Source organism: Brachycentrus maculatus, unplaced genomic scaffold (genome assembly GCF_059751285.1).
Source record: "Brachycentrus maculatus isolate JH-2025_06_01 unplaced genomic scaffold, ASM5975128v1 h1tg000451l, whole genome shotgun sequence".
Taxonomy (NCBI): Eukaryota; Metazoa; Arthropoda; class Insecta; order Trichoptera; family Brachycentridae; genus Brachycentrus; species Brachycentrus maculatus.
The window spans coordinates 36,091-54,895 of record NW_028281198.1 but is presented as its reverse complement, the minus strand read 5'-3'; the positions used below and the strand labels follow the sequence as shown (position 1 = coordinate 54,895).

The window sequence follows — 18,805 nt, the reverse complement described above, 5'->3', positions numbered from 1 at the left end:
AATAAAAAAAACACAATTTTTAAAGGCATTTTTGGTGAGTGATGTTGCATTCCATTTTCTCTGACTACCTCTGCAGAGATACGACAAAACAGTAAGATCATTAGTTTGGGAGATTTTTATTCAAAATACATAGTTTGATTTTAACGGCTTTTTCGGATTGGCGAAACCTGTAGTCGATACAAAAATTTAAATATTATGTTATGTGTTTAAAACTTTTGATCTTGGCAGTTAAACCCTAATTACTGATGAATCATTAAAAAAATATTACAATTAATAATAAATTATAACTCCTATTTTCGCATACATATTGTGTTGAATCAAATTTCCAATCAAAATTGTTGTTCAGTTACTAGAAATAATGAAACTATAATATGTCCGCCTGTAATAAAATCCGCCTTTAGTGTAATATTCAGCACGCTCAGCTACCGTACTGTTGCTCCCGAGTTTGATTCCCAGGGGGGGAGGGTCAAATAAATATAAGTGATTTTTTCACTCTAATATTTATTCAATATTACCCTGGACTGGTTCCTAAAGCGGAGGGCAGATCACCTTTCCTTTAAGTGTTAACAATCAGGATAACACTGCGTTTATATGACGCAATGTTCTATACATCATCGGGTGCGTATGAGGGTTTTAAGATAGTAAAATACCAATACAGTATATTAAAATACAATTTTAAGAAATTAATAAATAAAACTTGCTACCTTGCTACTTTTCACATATGTACGTGTTGTGTTAGATCAAATATCCCATCAGAATTGTAGGTAAATTATTAGAAATAATGAAACTAAGATAAGTCCTATAATAAAATATCAACATTGAAATAAAGTTGAAATAAATGAATAAATAAAACTTGCTACCTTTTTTTCTACAGCATCGGTAATAAATTTAACCGTCTGTATTTCTATCTTAATTATTCTGGCAGATAATATATTTTAAATTGCTTCACGCCTCCTTGTCAGTAGTTCAATATCATATATAATAAATTCTAAAAAAAGAGATATTGACCAGTTCTATTTATTAATCAGGTTACATTATTTACCGATGTAATTCAAAGTAAAGGCGAGCTTCCACTTCGCTGACAAGCAGAGTGGTGATTCGAGAAGTGGATGGACCCAGCGTTCATTCACGTGGATAAAAGTTTCAGTAATGAATTATCTGGTCAAATAATAAGCTTTTATTACAAAATAAAATCGATATTTTCGCGTTCCTCAAATCTTAGAATACAATCCCGGATTTGGATCTCACATACAAATTAAAGAGTTTCTGCTTAGTAAAAAGCTTGCCTCATCCCACTATAAATGTCTCATGTTTTAGTGAAGTCAAGCACTGCGTTTTGAATTTGATCGATATATCTAGGACTTATAAGAATTTAAAAAGTTAACATCGTATTGACGCACTGTTATCTTGATCGTCACGTACATGAAGGCAAGGTGATCACTCCTGGGACCAGTCCAGAGTATTATTAAATAATTATTAGATTGAAAAAAACAATATTTATTTTCATACCCCCCTGGGAATCGAATCCGGTACCTCCAGCGCGGTAGCTAAACACGCTAATCATTACACCAGCCTATAACGGTCGTAAACCCTATAAATGCCAGACTTCCATATTTTCTTCACCTATGTTGAGATGTCAAAAAATTTCAGTACCTGCACCAAACGAAAAGTGTTTGGTCACTTGTAATCACCCACACATGTCGGTCGACACTGACATCGGTGAGTGACTTTAAGCGTCTCGTGGGCGAAAACTACTGCGATACACATGATAAATTATTATTTTATGCATTTAAAAACAATTCAATATTTTACTGTCGAGATATGCAAAGTTTGTAATCAGAAACGTTCACGTTTATCAAAACAATGTTTGAAAAAAAACAGAAAGTTAGACTTAGGAATAATATGAATATTTAAATATAATGAAGTTGTCAAAAACTCTAATAAAAATACCCATTGTACAAACATATGCATTAATTATCATGACTTCATACGTATATGTCGAATTAAAATATTTCCTCGTCTATAAAGACAGTAGATATAATTTTTGGCAGTATTAAAAGTAAATGTTTGCCCTTTAGTAATGACAATTAATTAATGTTAAATGCATTGCATTTACTTGCGACACAGTTTTTATGTAGTTTTTTTTTTAAAATGTTTTTTGTTATTTTTAATATTTATATTCAACGAATAATTCTTTGTATTTACATTGCAAACCCCTAGCGATTAGATTCTTTTATTTTTTTAAAACATTTCTTTACACACAGTTTTACTGAAGAAAAAAAATAGTGTTAATTAGAAAAACATTACCGAAATGCTAAAAATATATTTTTAAATAAATTCTTAGGAAACAAAACGAATTTAAATTTAAACAACTATTTAATACCTCTAAGTCTGTATTGTTATTTTCTTAAAGTTAATAAAAAGTAAATATTAAATACATATGAAATAATAGAGAATATGCTCCCAATTTTATTACTGACACATCCTATTAAAATATTAGATACTCTCCAGGCTTCTGGAGATGTGTCCTAAAAAAGTGGAAGACCGTGTGTTGCATTTTGTCAAGAGCCTCTCTTATACTCGTACGGTCAGCTATTGGACAATCGAAGCCTTTGTAGGTCTGGCTGTTCATGGAATCCGTAGTATTCATTGCCAACATCATATTTTAAAGACTTATTTTTTTCATCTTCAGTGCAGAACTTCAAATGCATGAACACTGAGAAAACCAAGGCCTTCTAGCAGCCTTTTTTATATTTTTATACACATGCGGTGTGTCAATTACTGGGATTCCTGCGTGTCTAAAATACATCGTATCGAAAAACGTTTTCTATTTAAAATAACTAGATAATATGCGTGTAATTGGATTTTATTGTACAGTAAAGTTGTTTTTTTTTAATATATATTTTAGAACAGGTAGATACAGTGTACCATGTTATACGTGTATAAATGTTAATAGTAAATATGCATTACTAAACATTCTAAATAAGAATAATAAGCCATTTATGGGTGTTTAAAAACAAACTACAAACAGATTTTTTTATTTAAAGATATAAAAGCGTTTTGGAAAGATTAAATGGATTAAAAGTTATATCTGGGTATTTGATTTAAATTGACAAAATCAGAAAAATTTAAATGACAAATTTATGCATGTGTAATAAGAACTAGGTTATTTTATTTGTTATTACCTATATAATATTTTATTATATATATTTATGGCCTAGGTCCATCAAAAATAATGATAATCCAAAAACTAAATTTTACAATTATTCAAGTGTGTGAATTTAATCCATGATTCGGACCTTGCATACAAACATAAAGAATCTTTGCTTAATAAAAGCTTTCCCTATTCCAACAAAGATGGCTGTTGTGAATTCACATGTATCTACTGTGTCACGAGTTTGATCAATTTATCTAGGAGAAAAATCAATAAGTTATTATTTATTGATTCGGCATTGACTTTGTGGAATGACATGTTGATTTTTTTTAATTAAACACTTGAATATACCACTTTAATGAGTTTTATTTAAATATACGACTAGTTTCGAAAACTTACAGATGTTTTCATCTTCTTAGTTTTAATTTTTACCAGAAGATGAAAACATCTGTAAATTTTCTAAACCAGTCGTATATATAAATTAAAACTCATTAAAGTGGTATATTCAAGTGTTTAATTTTTGTAAAACTAATTAAATTAAAAATAAGTTATTATTTATCTTGTACAAATGCATTATAATCCGCTTGTATGTATTTTATAGTAGTGCTCAATACACGAGAACAGCTGTTAGGTATTCTCGCCATGGGAATACGCGTTGTTATTTTCTCATATGACGCTCCACAATGTGCTTGCATTGGTAATCCGATCCCAGCGTCTGTATTGAAATTGATATGGGATAAGTTTGAACCTGGTGTTGATGAGGAACATATACCTGACCATACTTGTCTCTTCTTTTTGTGTATGCCAACGTGTGATCGAACGACTTTTTTTGGCACAGCATTTAGGCAGGCAACGATTGGAATTCTTAGACACTGGAAGCGAAACATGGAACTGGCAAAGGAATGATGAAAGCAGAGTGATCGCTGTCGAAATGCGCTCCCTCAGACCAATGTGTGGAAAATCATTGTATGACAGAATTAAAAACGAAGATATGTGAAAGGAATGTAAGGCTAAACAAGAGATAATTGAAACGATTAAGAAGAGTTCTCTAAGGTGGTATGGACATGTGAAGCGAATGGATAACGAGAGAATGACTATGAAAATAGATGTGTCATTAAAAACACCAAGTCCTACTTATTCTAGAACAATTTTTTAAATAAAGCGTACCTACTTATGTTTTAAAACAAATCCGAAATAAAGATAGAAAAGTCAGGAATTCTGAATATTCTATATACTATAATATCAAAAATTCAAAACAAGAAATAATACGAGATTTATTTTAATACCAAAAACTCTGATACTGTGATGAAAGTATTAAGGTTTTTTTTATATACATATATAAAGTATTTTATTTCGTTCTTCACAAATTTTGAAGTGTCTTATGAATAAACCTACAACATATTTATTTTTAAAAACATTAAATTATTTTGTATCTAGATATCCCTTAGATAATGCGGTATTTATCACATTTAATTAAAAACTCAATATTTTTTTTAATTTTACGTGATAATTGTTCAATGACTATTGTTTAAAAAAAAATACTATTGAAAAGTACGCCAATTCCTTAGTATCAGTGTTAAAAGCGAAAAAGTTTTCAAACAGAGTCAATAAGTTCCTTGAAAATTACATTTAAAATTTCAGCATCTTTGTTTCACACCTATGAAGATTAGAAAATGAATGACTTCTGATTTTTCTTTATAATGGAACTAGACGTTGAAGATAAAGGGATTACATTAGCTTCATAGTCCAAGGACTCTATCCAACGGAGCTTGATGTAACCACTTGAAACCGAAGAAAAAAATAGAAAATAAAAATTAAATAAGTTATAATAAAGCAACGGAAAATATATAATAAATTCATCCAAATGAAACCATTATAAAAAAATCCTAATAAAAGTTGCTCTATGTGATAATCTAATATTTTACCCACAGAAGAAATTAATTTACGTTTCTTTATGATATTTTTTTTGCTAATTTGCTTATCCGTTTGATATAGAGAAAATCAACTGAATTATATTTCTTGTTAAAATGGTTTTTATTTTCGTTTGTGTTTAGTACCTACCCACACGAAATCAAGTTCTCATATTTTTTCACATTAATGCTTTTTATCTTTTTTGTATAGTAAAGGCTATATTGTCTCTCCAAATATTAATTAATGCCTTAAATAAGAATGATTTGATGTTTTTGTCCACTAATTGCTGTTTTCTATGACTACATTTCTAAATTCGTATAATATTAATATTTCCTATATTTCGATATAATCACATTATACGAGTTACACTATTATTAATTATTAGACGGGTATTTATTGTAAAATTCAGTGATTTAATCCCTAATTAAATACCACCATATTTGAGGTATTGACACCACAAGCTTTTGAGGAAATAGTGATAGAATTGTTCATGTGTAATTTCGCTATTTTTGTCTCATTTTTACAAAAAAAAATAGCCTTAGGATGTAAAAAAATTACTCATCATTTTTATTCATCTCACTTTGGTACTGAAAGCATTTTTAAAATCTATAACTTTAATAAATGATTCATTGATTTTTGTAAAATTATGTAAAAAAGAGAAACAAATAAAGCTTGAAATGGGAGATTAAAAAATATAGGTAGATATTAAATAGGTTGGCAATTTCATTTTTAAAACGAGAAATTTGAGAAGGTAAACTTTACGCAGAAATAATAATTATGATATATTTGGATAATTTATACAGCACCATTTTCGTAAAATACTACCTCGCGGGGGAAAGAAAATGTCAAATTATTGCTTTAACAACATGATAATAACCATTTATAAACATTTTTTTTTTATAATTAACATACCAATAATGTGCCAAAATATTTTCTTTACCATATCATATCATATTGTCCGCCTCCGTAGTGTAATGGTCAGCACGCTCGGCTACCGTTCTGGAAGTACCGGGTTCGATTCCCAAGGGGGGTATAATAAATATAAGTGATTTTTTTCACTGCAATATTTATTCAATATTACCCTGGACTGGTGCCTGAAGCGGAAGGCTGATCACCTTTCCTTCATATGTAAACGATCAAGATAACACTGCGTTTATATGACGCAGTGCCCTATGCACCATTGGGTACGGATAAGGGTTTTTTTTATATATCATATACCTACTAGTCTTGTTTTTAAATATTTATTTATCTATGTATAAAATAAAGATAACCATAGTTATTTCTGCAAAAATACTATTAAAATGAACAATTTTAATAAATAACTCAATGATTTTTTTTCACCGAGTTATTTTAACGTTAATGTAGAAAAAAAATATATAATTTTCCATGATTTATAAAGCGCCATTTTCGTAAAATACTACATCAAGGTGGCAGCTAGAAAACGTCAAAGTATTGTTACAAAATTGTAACAAACGCAATACCTACCATTGATAAAAATATAATTTTTATGATTCACATGTCAATAATGTGCCAATATTTTTCTTTACTGCATACCTACCAGTCGAGTTTTTAAATATTTAATTTTCTATGCATAACATACATTGACAGTTTTTTTATTGTATAACAATAGATATTTTCTACAAAAATACTTTTCAAACGAACAAATTTAATAAATAACTGAAAGAAAATTTTAAAAAAATTGAAAATTTATTTCAACGTGGTTTATTCAATATGCACATTTTATGTATAGGTGGATTAAGCTTCGTGAAATGTCAAAACATCACCGAGTTATACCTATCTGTAAACATTTAATTTTATTTTATTTAACAATCTTTGTTTACTGAAATATTCGATTGTTATTTCAAAGTAAATAGATACGTAATTGTATACTTTTTAAATTTTTTAACAATAATTGTAGAATAATTTTCTGATAAGGAAACAGCAATCGTTTTACATTCATGTTACGTTAAATTTTTAACCAAGTATTTAAAAAAATATATAGTACCTACATAGTAAAATTATGAAATTCTTATACGTATCAAAAGTAATGCAATATTTTACTGTTGCTAATAAGAATCTAATTATTATTGAATTATTTTGTTATTTAAAAAAAAAAATATTCAAAACTATTTTAAGCGTTTTCCGTTTTAGAGTTATCAAAAAATATTTTTTATTAATACATATGAATATTTAAAAATTTGTTTCTTACGCATAAATTCACTCCAGGCCCAAACTGGGTCTCAAAACAACAACAGTAGAATCCTTTGGGGAATTAGTTGATTTTGGTTACAATGATTCAACTTTCATCTCATCTGTTCGAACTTGGAGCACGGAACACGATTCAGAAAGAACAAGCCGCGGATGGATCGAAGTCTTCAATATGCAAAACAAGCGATGTTGTCAAAGATCACCCACGTTTTCACTGCATTTTCGCATAAAGACAGGATACATTTATTCAACTTTGCTTCAATAAAGAGCGAAATCGAAATATTTGAATGAAAAAAGTTGTTTGACTTTATTTCAAAACACAGGGGAACGATTTAGAAATTCGAACGTTCGAGAGTTTGTTTTTATTCGGAAAATCCATCACAAAGCTCTATATAACGTTCCGGTATCAAATTTTCACAAAGAATTCCCGAAACAAGATCGCCCGATATTTAATTCAAAAAGCGGCGGCGGATAACTTCGAATTTCAAACGAACATCGGAGGAAATTTGCGACGAGCGGCGACACTACCACCCCCGACGGAGGCTGGAATGCGACTGGCTGGATTGACTGGATAAAGTTTTCAAGCATGGAACACGAACCACGCTTCCGTGCCTCTGTATTGTATATCTGTATGCATTCCCGGCACCACTACATCTCAACACGCACGTAAATACACAAACAAATCGCGCATGTGTAAGTCAAGTATATCTTCAGGTCTGAAGCACGTTACCCCCATAATGTGCGGAAGGGAGACGGAAATAGAAACACGCCTATGGCCGTCGAGAACAAGAGCGAGACGGTTATGTTATGTAGATGGGTATACGAGCTTCGGTGAAACAATGAGAAGGAAAAGGATGGATTGATTATTATCGGATTGTGTGCAGGTAAGAACGTACTTTGTGATTGGGTTTTATGGTTGAAATAAAGGCTTTGAGGAAATTTATTTTAGTATAATTATATTATTTACGGATATTGGTAAAAGACATTAGAAGCTTTGATCCGTTAGAAGTTAAAAATGCTATTACGTCTGTAGCGGAAATAGATCTTGAAGATTACACTATGACTTTAAAAAATAATATATAGAGTTAAATGGTATGGATGTGGTTGAAAAAACATGGTATTAATATTATACAACAATAATAAATACAATAAACGATACAATTTAATCAATTATATCATATAGAAAAAATATCTTAAGAAGGTTGATATTTTTTGATAAGATTTTATTTTTGTCAATGAAAAATTACTCGAGTAAATAAAAAGTAAAAATATCATGCCGTTATTAATCAATTATTATGAACATGATTACATATTAATTTATTTTTCAGATCAATCAAAAACTTAAACTTATTTGAAAATAGGCGCTAAAAATTCAGATCACTTGATTTTTTTTCATATTTATAATAATAAAAAAAACAAATAACAGTCCTTAAAATCACAATACTCCTCTTTATTAGATTGTATTTATACATAGGTATAAAAGATTTGCTTTTAATGAAACGCTTAAAGAAAAATGTGCCTCATACAAGGCCTGAACAAAACTGCTATTATGAATTTATTATTTACAAATTTATTTAATCTATGCGTAAATAATACAATTCGTCATTTAATTAAAACCAATTAATAAAATAAAAAGTCATTATTTGATTTGATGGTTTTACCGATACTTTATATGACGTATTCCTTATAAATAATTCAAATTTAAAAAAAAATACAATTCAATTTAAATTCAAATGATTTATGCTATATAAGTGTTTAAACAGTAATTTTAACATAACGAAAAACATTTTTTTAAATACATACCTATTATGGTACGTGTGTTTGACATATCGCTCACTCCTTTCAAGAACGTCATAAATCAAATATCGTCAATTTTCAGTTGTGCGTGTTTTCGGAATGCCCAGAATATGTACTATATCCTAGCAAAAGAGGCATATTTTTAACTCAATATTTACCCGCTACAGGGCAGAAAATGTTGCTTTTGCATTTCGAAGAAAAGGTTTTGTTTAATCTTTTTTAAATATACTAAATATTTTTCAAATGGAGAAAAAACCTTCAGGTTTTACCTAAAAAGATAAGTTGCACAATAAAAAGTTCAATAAGTGGCTTGATATTTATTTTTAATACATTGTGTTACATTTTTAAACTTTAAAAACGTTCTCCTGAAAAATCAAGTTTTTTGATTTATGACGTTCTTGAAAGGAGTAAGCGATATCTTAGTTTTTCCGCTAAGTTTTTATATTTGTACATAGATCGATTGTGTTCGCATTTTCAGAGAGTAAAACGATTTTTGTACATCTAATATTCAATATTACATATACTTTAAATGCATATTAAAAGATATTCACTTTAAATTTACTAAAGATTGATGATTAATGTTAAAGGCATTTAAAAAATGAACAACTAATCTCAATTTAAAATCAATTAAATTTTACTAAAAAAAAACACTTTGATTGCGACTGAAATTTTGTTTTAGTCCTGGTGCTCGAACGGCGAAAATTTCCTATCTTCTTTTCTTCAATTCATTCACAATGAAGCGCCCTTGAGGAAGTATTTTACAAAAATGGCGCCATATAAATTATACAATTTTATTATTATTATTATTATGAGTACCTTGAGCTCGACAGTGCCTACTTATTAATAAAAAAACTAAAAAAATATTATTTTAACAATATTGTGGAACATCCTTGATCTTCCTTGAACGGATAAGTATGGCCGCGGCTGTAACCCACCGTGGTCATTATAAACGGCCCTTGCATCAAGATAATAACTCAATTTGATGTTTCGCTCTACCATCGCGCCTCTTCTTCATAAGATGGTGCTGTTAAAAAGAGACAAAGAATTTACCTCACGTTTTTTTTTTTGTTTTTTTTTAAAGAGAAATATTTTTCGTTTTATTATTTACACAAATATTTGAATTTCATACTACTTCTGTGAGCCTAAGCGGCTCATTATTTGAAATAGGTATCAAATTGTGGTAGAGTGGGTTCAAACCGAGAAACTCTGACTTAAGAGTCCGCGACACACGGGACGCAACTCGACACAGCAAATAAAATAAACATTACAATGGATACCTACGTGAAAACATGATTGGTTCTGTATTTAAAGAATTGACTTTTTTTGAAGAATTCCGTAAAATATATCGCAGTCATACAAGAGAAAGTGACCAAGTGCATTGTTTAACAAAAACGTGATCATTGACTACTTGCTATCTTACTAGCTTAATATTGCCCTGAAAAAATCCCAAAGGATTTTAAATATGGAAGTATATTATATTGACTTAGTAAAAATGACTAACTGCATTAATGTTTATTTTCTTGCGCAGCAAAAGTGATTTAAATGGCCCTCCTGAACATTTTACGTTTTGGTAGTTGGTCACTTTCTCCTGTACGACTACGATATATTAATGTTAATAAACATTGTTTTATTTTGTGTTTTATCATTACCTTGTTAAATTTCAATTCGCATATTATTTTCGAAAACCACATTTTCATCTTAAGGGATGGATTTGTTTTTAACGCGCATATCAATACAGCATTACATCTCTGAAGATAAAGTCGAAACCGGCTAGAAAAAGTAGCGAAAATAAAAGTGGTGACAAATAACGTTGAGTTTTGTTAAATAAATATTATAAAATGTGCCACAAGGTATTAGCAAAATAGTCATGATTTTATTTTGGTTGGTTGGAAGATATTGATTATATTAGCAACAAACTCACCAATGTACATGTATTCTGTACAAGAAGTTTAATAAATATGCGAATCTACCAATTTTGTGTGATAGCTATTTCGTCATACAAGAACATTCTCAACCTGTTTTTTTATTATTTTTAAATTACGGTATTTCAATACAATTTTTAAAAGTTTTTATTTATTTTTAAGTTACGGTATTTCAATACGATTTTACCGCTTGCAACGTTCAAATGATCTAATTATAATACATTTGTGGCAGCGAGTGTTCTTTTAAACAATGCGTTTCGAATATCAACACAATGTCCATCATTCGTACGATCCGAATCAAATTAGTTCTAAATTACTCAAATAATCAAAATATCAGTTAAATTTATTCATACAGAAGAAATTTTTGCAATGAACTGTGAATTTAAATATTTAATTTGTCTGTCGGTATCCAGTTATTCATTTGAAACAGCTGTCAGGGAATAAATAATTTATGTGCAATCATAAATTGAGTTTGATTTTTTTTCATTTTTTAATTTTGCCTACACACATAAAATATTTGGTGAATTTGCAAACATAATTTTTAACAACAAAACACCAAGATGAAATCGAATATTCAGTAATGTAAAAATTACCTTTACTTAAAACTACCTTTTATATTTCCTTTTTTGAGACCTCAACAAAGGTTTAGATGTTTTAGAATTTAGATGGCTTATGAAGTGTCATAAGCTGATTAAGGGATCACTTAACGCACCTGTAATATTAACATATAATTTGTATTTGAACCACTAACTTTTCGATTTTTCATTTTATAATTAAAATTAAATTTTGTTTTAAAATCACTATAAATATTTTATTATAACTTAATTATAATGTCTACCGGTTTCGAAGCTAACCGCTTCTTTATTATATCACATTTTTTTAGTATTAATCAGTCTTGATAAAGAAGCGATTAGTTTCAAAACCGGTAGACATTCTAATTAAGTTATGATAAAATATTTTACTGTGATTTAAAAACAAAGTTACATTTTAATTATAACTATGCAATATTTACCATTCTACCCATGATTTACAAACACACTACTCATTAATATGTATGTAAGATGATGTAGATGGATTATTTTAATCGTAATGAAACCTTAAAATACAACATTTTGATTGTGTCCAAATACTTGTTCACAAATCTGGACTATCTCCAACTATGGGAGTATTTTTCAACTTATTTTTTTACATCTTATCAAAGCTGAGATGATCACTTAAACCAGCCTATGACGGTTGTCAGCCCCGTAAATGCCCAGACTTTCATATTCTTCTTCATTTTTGATGAGGTATCAAAAAAATAATATAAAAAAAGCCTTAAAATGTCTATGTCTGATAAGTTTTGAACTGAAAATCGTTGCGTTGATGTATAAATATATCTCTGAAAAACTGGCATCACTAAGGTTCCATCGTTTGCGAGTAAAAAACTGGACAAATTATACAGGAGTTCTATATAACGTATAGATTCATCCTTCTGTCCGATGATGTAGAGCAAATTGGCGGGATATATTGATAGTCAGCATTTTCTTCCAATCAACCAACCAATTATTTTTACTCGGTTCAATTTAGTTCACAGAACGGAGTCCAAATAAATGGTTCGCTTCGCATTTCTCTATCATAATTATCTCTCCGTCCTCTCTTACTAAAGTGGGCGCTAACGAACGAATCACGCAGCAATGTCCTGGAAATTGTATTGCAATACAATGCACCGCGTCTTGCAATAATTAACGAGTCTTTCAAAAGTAATGCACAAAGATGTTTGCTATGCAAAGATGTGTGAGACTGAAGCGAGGAAAACCGACCAGTATATGTTTATACTGTATTTACCATTATATGTTTTATATGTTTATATGACCATTATATAAATATATATACACAGTAAAACCTGGAATTAACATTTTACCGCCAAGCCGCATTGCGTGTAATAATTTCAGTTCCGAAATTTTTCGTTTACATTTATTACTAGCATTAACGTTTTTTTTTTTTTTTTACCCCAGTATACGTCGAAAATATCCTGTTTTGACTTGATCTATGATGCTTCTTTGTTTTGTGGTTTTATCATATACATATAAACGATTATTTATACTCAATAGATATTTTCTTTTTTTTAAATTTATTAAAAAATTTCGGTGTCATTCCACTGTGAAGGTATTTTATAACTAGACATGTATTTATATCTCAACAAAGATGATGAAGTCTTTTAGAGGTGGGAATATAGATGTCTGAATATTTACAGTTAATACAATGAAATACGGTATATAAAGTTATCACTTCAACCAGCCGATCATAAGTTTTAATCACTATAAATACCCAGACTTCCATGTTCCCACCGCAAATAGACTTGTTTATTTCTACGTTTATCCCCCAACTTAGATCTCCATTAACATAGAGTTTACCTGAATGTGCATCAGTTTACAGAAAAATATGTAATAAAGATACCAATATTTGTTTTACATTTTATACATCTCAACATCGATGAAGAAGAATATAACCTATGACAGGTAGTAAGCCCTGTAAATGCCTCTACTTACACATTCTTCATCATCTTTGTCATAAAAAATGTAAAAAATAACTCCTAATTGGGGATAATCCAGATTTGGGAAGAAGTATTTGGAAACACTAAAAATGTTGTAAATACTTGTTTTATTTATAAAGCAATGTTTGATCAATATATACTGATAAAATTAGATTTTTTTACATATTACAGATTGTTTTTCATGGTTCCAAGATTGAACATAGCGCAAACTACATACACAAACAGATATATCGCACATATGCTGCAGTAGGGCAAAAACTCCCCTCTAGCCAGATGGATGGTTTCCCAACAGTCACAGTTGTGTTCAGCGTTCAGGCCCATGCATCAGCCGAGTGTCATCATCATTACTGCGCTAATTGTGCGACTAATTCTGGCTGATTTATCCCCCAGACAAATATAAAATGCATTTTCACGATGTTGCGAATTCACCCGAACAAGAGAGCTACGAATTAAACTTGTAATTTAAACGGCTTTTGTATCATAACATTGTATAATTTAGACGAATTATCAATTTTGTATTTGCGTATGAAAAAAACTGAAAGCGTTATTCACTTTTGAAAGATATATACAGTTTAATTTATGTCATTTTTATAAATTAAATACATCTTTTTTCATGTTATTCTGTTGATAAGATTACAAATAATATAGAATATTGAAATTTGCTTTTTTTTGTGTAAGTTCATATTAATAAAATAAATTAAACAAGGAAGTGATGGAAATACATTACACTCAAACTTTATAAAATTAACAACTTTGTTTTAACCACTTTTTATTGGTCCACTTTATCCAACCGGTTTCGACAAGAACCTTGTCATCATCAGGTTGATGATGACGATGACAAGGTTCTTGTTTGGATAAAGTGTACCAATAAAAAGTTGTTAAAACAAAGTTGTTTTATTTTATAATGTTTATAAAATGTGCCACAAAGTATCTGAGAAACATTACACTTAATTTTTAATATGAATAAAGCATTAATGCCTTTGTTTCGCATTATTAAAATTACTACAAAAATTCAATTTAAATCGAAATTGCGGATATTGTTGTATGTATGAAAGTCTGGATACTTCCTGGCCTTCAATAAAAAGAAATTAAATAAATTGATTGTGATTTTACGTGACCCTGAAATATTCAAAATACAATTATATAATAATTTCAACAAGCTTTATGTAGGTTATCCTATTTGTATTTCATTAGCAGGATGACAATAAAGTAACTCAATCACTAATCATTCTCTAATAAAATAAAACCTTTGTGTCGTTTCGAATGGGGTCGTTAATTTTTATGGCCTTTGGATTTACTGGGAGAAAGCACTAAACCTCACATCATATCTTCCAAAGGTTCATTTTCTTGGTTTTTTAAACATGTACGGACAGAACATCAATTTCGAATGCAGAGTTACTTAATGTATTTTAAAGGAAAATAAGTTTTAATTAATGTTTAACTTAGTAAATACCACTATTTCTTAAAATATACTGTGACACGTATTTCGATGCATTCCGCGAAGTAAAAAATCAATTAAAAATGGATAGATTTTACCACAAAGTGACTGCCGAATCAATTTATGGAAATAAGTTTTATAGAAAAATAATACGAACGGAAATTAAAAGACATACCAAGTAACCTTTGAGATGTTTATAAAATAATTGTTGCTTTGGTTGATTTAAATGTTTTTTATGACAATGCGATATTTATACAGTATTTCTATTTTATATTTAAATAACTGAAAAATCAATTAATAAAAAAAAATAAAGTTCCAAGAAGATGTAAAAATGGGTGATAGATCCCTTACTTTTCAACAATTTAACACCTACGATTTAATTTTAAATTAGAATTAATAAGCATTTTAAGCATTAAGTTACAATATTATTTCATTCTTTTATAGTGTTCAATTTATTAAATTTATTCTATTGAATGCCAGAAAGTATCCAAACTTCCGTACTTACCAAAATGTCCACAATTTTGTCCAAATTAAATTTTGTACCGAATCTATACTATATTACATTTTAACATCATTTTTGTATTTATTTAATGATATTTCTTACGAAAATTAAAAATTTATTGTTTCTGACTTTAAACGGTAACAACCATAGTACAAACAATTTAAAAATAAATACACATTTAAAAAGATACAAAAACTGTACATGCAAGTAGAAAAATATTACTTTTGCATATCATTGTTTATTTTTATGTTAATGTGTGTAAGGGTGTATGTGTGCGTGTGCATTTATCTGAATGCATTAATTTTAGCAGCGCAGTGTATTCCTTTTATCTATTATTAGATATTGCTGTCTATTTCAAACTTAGCGAAGGACTCAACAGTAAACTAACTCGTACAGTGAACTCGCCTGGGCGCTATCACATATGGAGATTTAACTGCAATATGCGCTGATTATATGTAATTACCTTTGACGTGTGTGGTAGTTATCACCTGCAGATGACTAAGTATTTAAAATTGTAACATATTTTAAGAATATGTTTAACAGTAATTTTTTACTTTGGGAATTGATTAAATGCATGGATATGATACAGTATGTATATACTAAAACCAATCAAATTTGTTATATCATACTGCTTCAGCGGTTAGCCTGTAAGTTTCGAGTAAAAATATCAATTGTAGGGACTGTATGATTCTAGTGTTTATATGGCACAAAATTCGAATTTTTAAAACATTTTTTTTAAGCTTATACATTTTTTAAACATTGGCAAATAAAGCATAATTTTTTCAATGACATTTTTTTTCTGCCTTTTACTTATTTCGATTGAATAAACTTTTAATAACTTGGCAATAGTGGTTTATAATAGAATAAGAGACAGACCGGAGAAAAAAAAACAAACAAATGGTCGGTAATAGAATCAGAGGAAGACATGATCAAGTATTTGAAATACTTTAAAGTCTGGTCAAGAGTCGGAATAATCGAGAGGAATATATGACTATATGTATGGACGTGAAGGCAACTAGGAGTGTATGTTATGACAGAAGATTGTGACATTCTATCCTCTCTGCCTACCCCTGCATTAAAATATCATGATGGTAGTAGTAGCAGTATCAGTAGTACATATTTTGAAAATTAATGTAATATGGATACTCAATAATGGGCAGAATAGTAAAAGTTACGCAAGCGTTGTAAAGTGATCACATAAACCAGTCAAATTCCAAGTCGTTAACACTGGGATGCCCAGATTTTCATCTTTTTTCGTATACAAATGATTTATACTTCGTTTTAAGTTCAGACAACATGTATTGATATATCATCCGTAAGATGAATAATTCAGAGTCGGATACAATATATGATAATTTCAAATTGTCAATTACTAATGAGCATTTTAGATATAAGAATATTTAAGTTTTTTTTTTACATACACTTTAATGACAAGTCTGTCAATTTAAAAATAATTGTGTTTGCAATTTTTGACAGGCAACTCCACCAGCGGGACCAACCGCACCTGGGACAATCACACCATTTTGGGGACCAAAAATCGTCACGGGAACAATGTGTAACCGTTTCAGAACTATCGACCTCCATTGTTGTGCATTTTTCATCATTACTCGAAACAAAACATTGCGAGAGGTGTAATTTTTCAGTCTGCGGATTCTGAAACGCCATTTAAAGGGTGTTTAATGGACTGATCCTGTACAAATATTTATGGAATGTGATTTAACGGACCCTATTTTTTAAAATATACTTAAAATTTGGTACTATTGCTTAAATAAAAAATGCACTTATTCATTTTTAATTAAAGTTTTACATGGTAAATACCACTATTTAATTCTAAATTCTATTGTGACACGTGAGTTGATGCTTTCCACCCCATTTTCAAATACCTTTAAGTTAAACTTGAATTAAAAATGGATAGGAATTACCACGAAGTGACTGCCGAATCGATTAATGAAAAAATTCGCTTATATATTTATTTATTATTCATAATTTTTATAAATTTAAAGTGTTCACAATTTTACAACGACTAAAAAATCATTTTATTTGTATCTTGCTGTACCCGGCCAGGCGTTGGATTCGCTGTGGTTCAGTCTGAATATATGAAAAAATAAATAAAATAGAAAACCTACTTCTGGTGTTTAATTTCAAAATGTTTGTGGGTGTACAATATTTTTGCAGCTGTTAGGAAACACGCTGTTTGCAAATATTTAGAAATGCGTGTATTGTATTTACGATTTACAGATGGCGCTGCCACTACGTCAAATTCCTAAGTAATCGGCCATTAAGTATACGAGATTTTATATTGCGAACAAAAGCATATTAACATTTATATTTATCATATGTAGATGATAAATAAAATGATGACATACGGGATCAAAAGCAGAGCGGACACCGTTGGCATAAAAACGCGCTATATGTGTCAGAAATGAAGACTCTAAGAAGCATATCAGGCAAGAGTCTTCGACATAGAATAAGAAACGCCAGGATCAGGGAAATATGCGAGATTGAAGATGTCGTTAGACAATGGTATGCGCATGAATGGAACCATCCAGAGTCCCCCACATTGCACAGAACGGCCAACTCCACGGTAGACGACTCCCGGGCAGACCACCAATAAGATGGATCGATAGCTGGGAATCGACGGCTAATCGGAGGCTAATCCCTCTTAAAAAACAGGCCACAAAGCCTACACTATGAAGAAGAAGAAGAAGATATATAAATGATGACCCACCCGATTAAGAACTATTTGCTTAAATAATATTTTTCAATTCCAAAAATATATATTTTTTTTAAAAACATTCCAACTCTTCCGAATTGTTTCAACTTTGTAACGAGCACAAAATACTATGGTACATGTCTGAATGATATAGAATCGGTTCGGATGATAATTTACCCGTCCAATATAGGTACAGCCTCCGAGACCCGGCGCGATGAAGACATTACCTCGGCTATTACACGGCCGTGGACGAGTGGTTGCGGCCTGGCATCGCACGCCGGGCGGTCTGGGTTCAACGCCCGTCGGTGTACAAAAGTACAAAACAACGGGAAGGAGGTTCGAGTACTCGCGAAGTGAATGGATAGACTGAGATGATCGTGTTGCGCGAAGATGATGTTGCTACGATACAAATTGCAAGCAATTTAAACACACATATTCACATGGATTTACATACAGTAAGTTCTTACCTATAATTTCAGCGTAAATAATGTATATCGTATATTAATATACCAACCATATAAATCCGTTTGGTCAAATGTTGACGGAACTTCTTAGAGAATCCTTATGATAGTTTTCTTTTTACATTATTATACATCTAAGTTTTGTTCTGACATTTCTTAGTAGAAC

The 18,805-nt window shown here is 30.0% G+C and overlaps 1 protein-coding gene across 1 annotated transcript in view; it reads right to left on the bottom strand.

Moving 5' to 3' along the window:
- The window catches only part of LOC148302464 (uncharacterized), a 38,659-nt gene extending 30,862 nt beyond the window's left edge, over positions 1 to 7,797 (bottom strand). The window contains exon 1 of the mRNA XM_088271571.1: positions 7,275 to 7,797. The gene's annotated coding sequence lies outside the window, so the exon portion shown is untranslated. The remainder of the gene's footprint in view (positions 1 to 7,274) is intronic.
- Between the last annotated feature and the right edge of the window lie 11,008 nt (positions 7,798 to 18,805).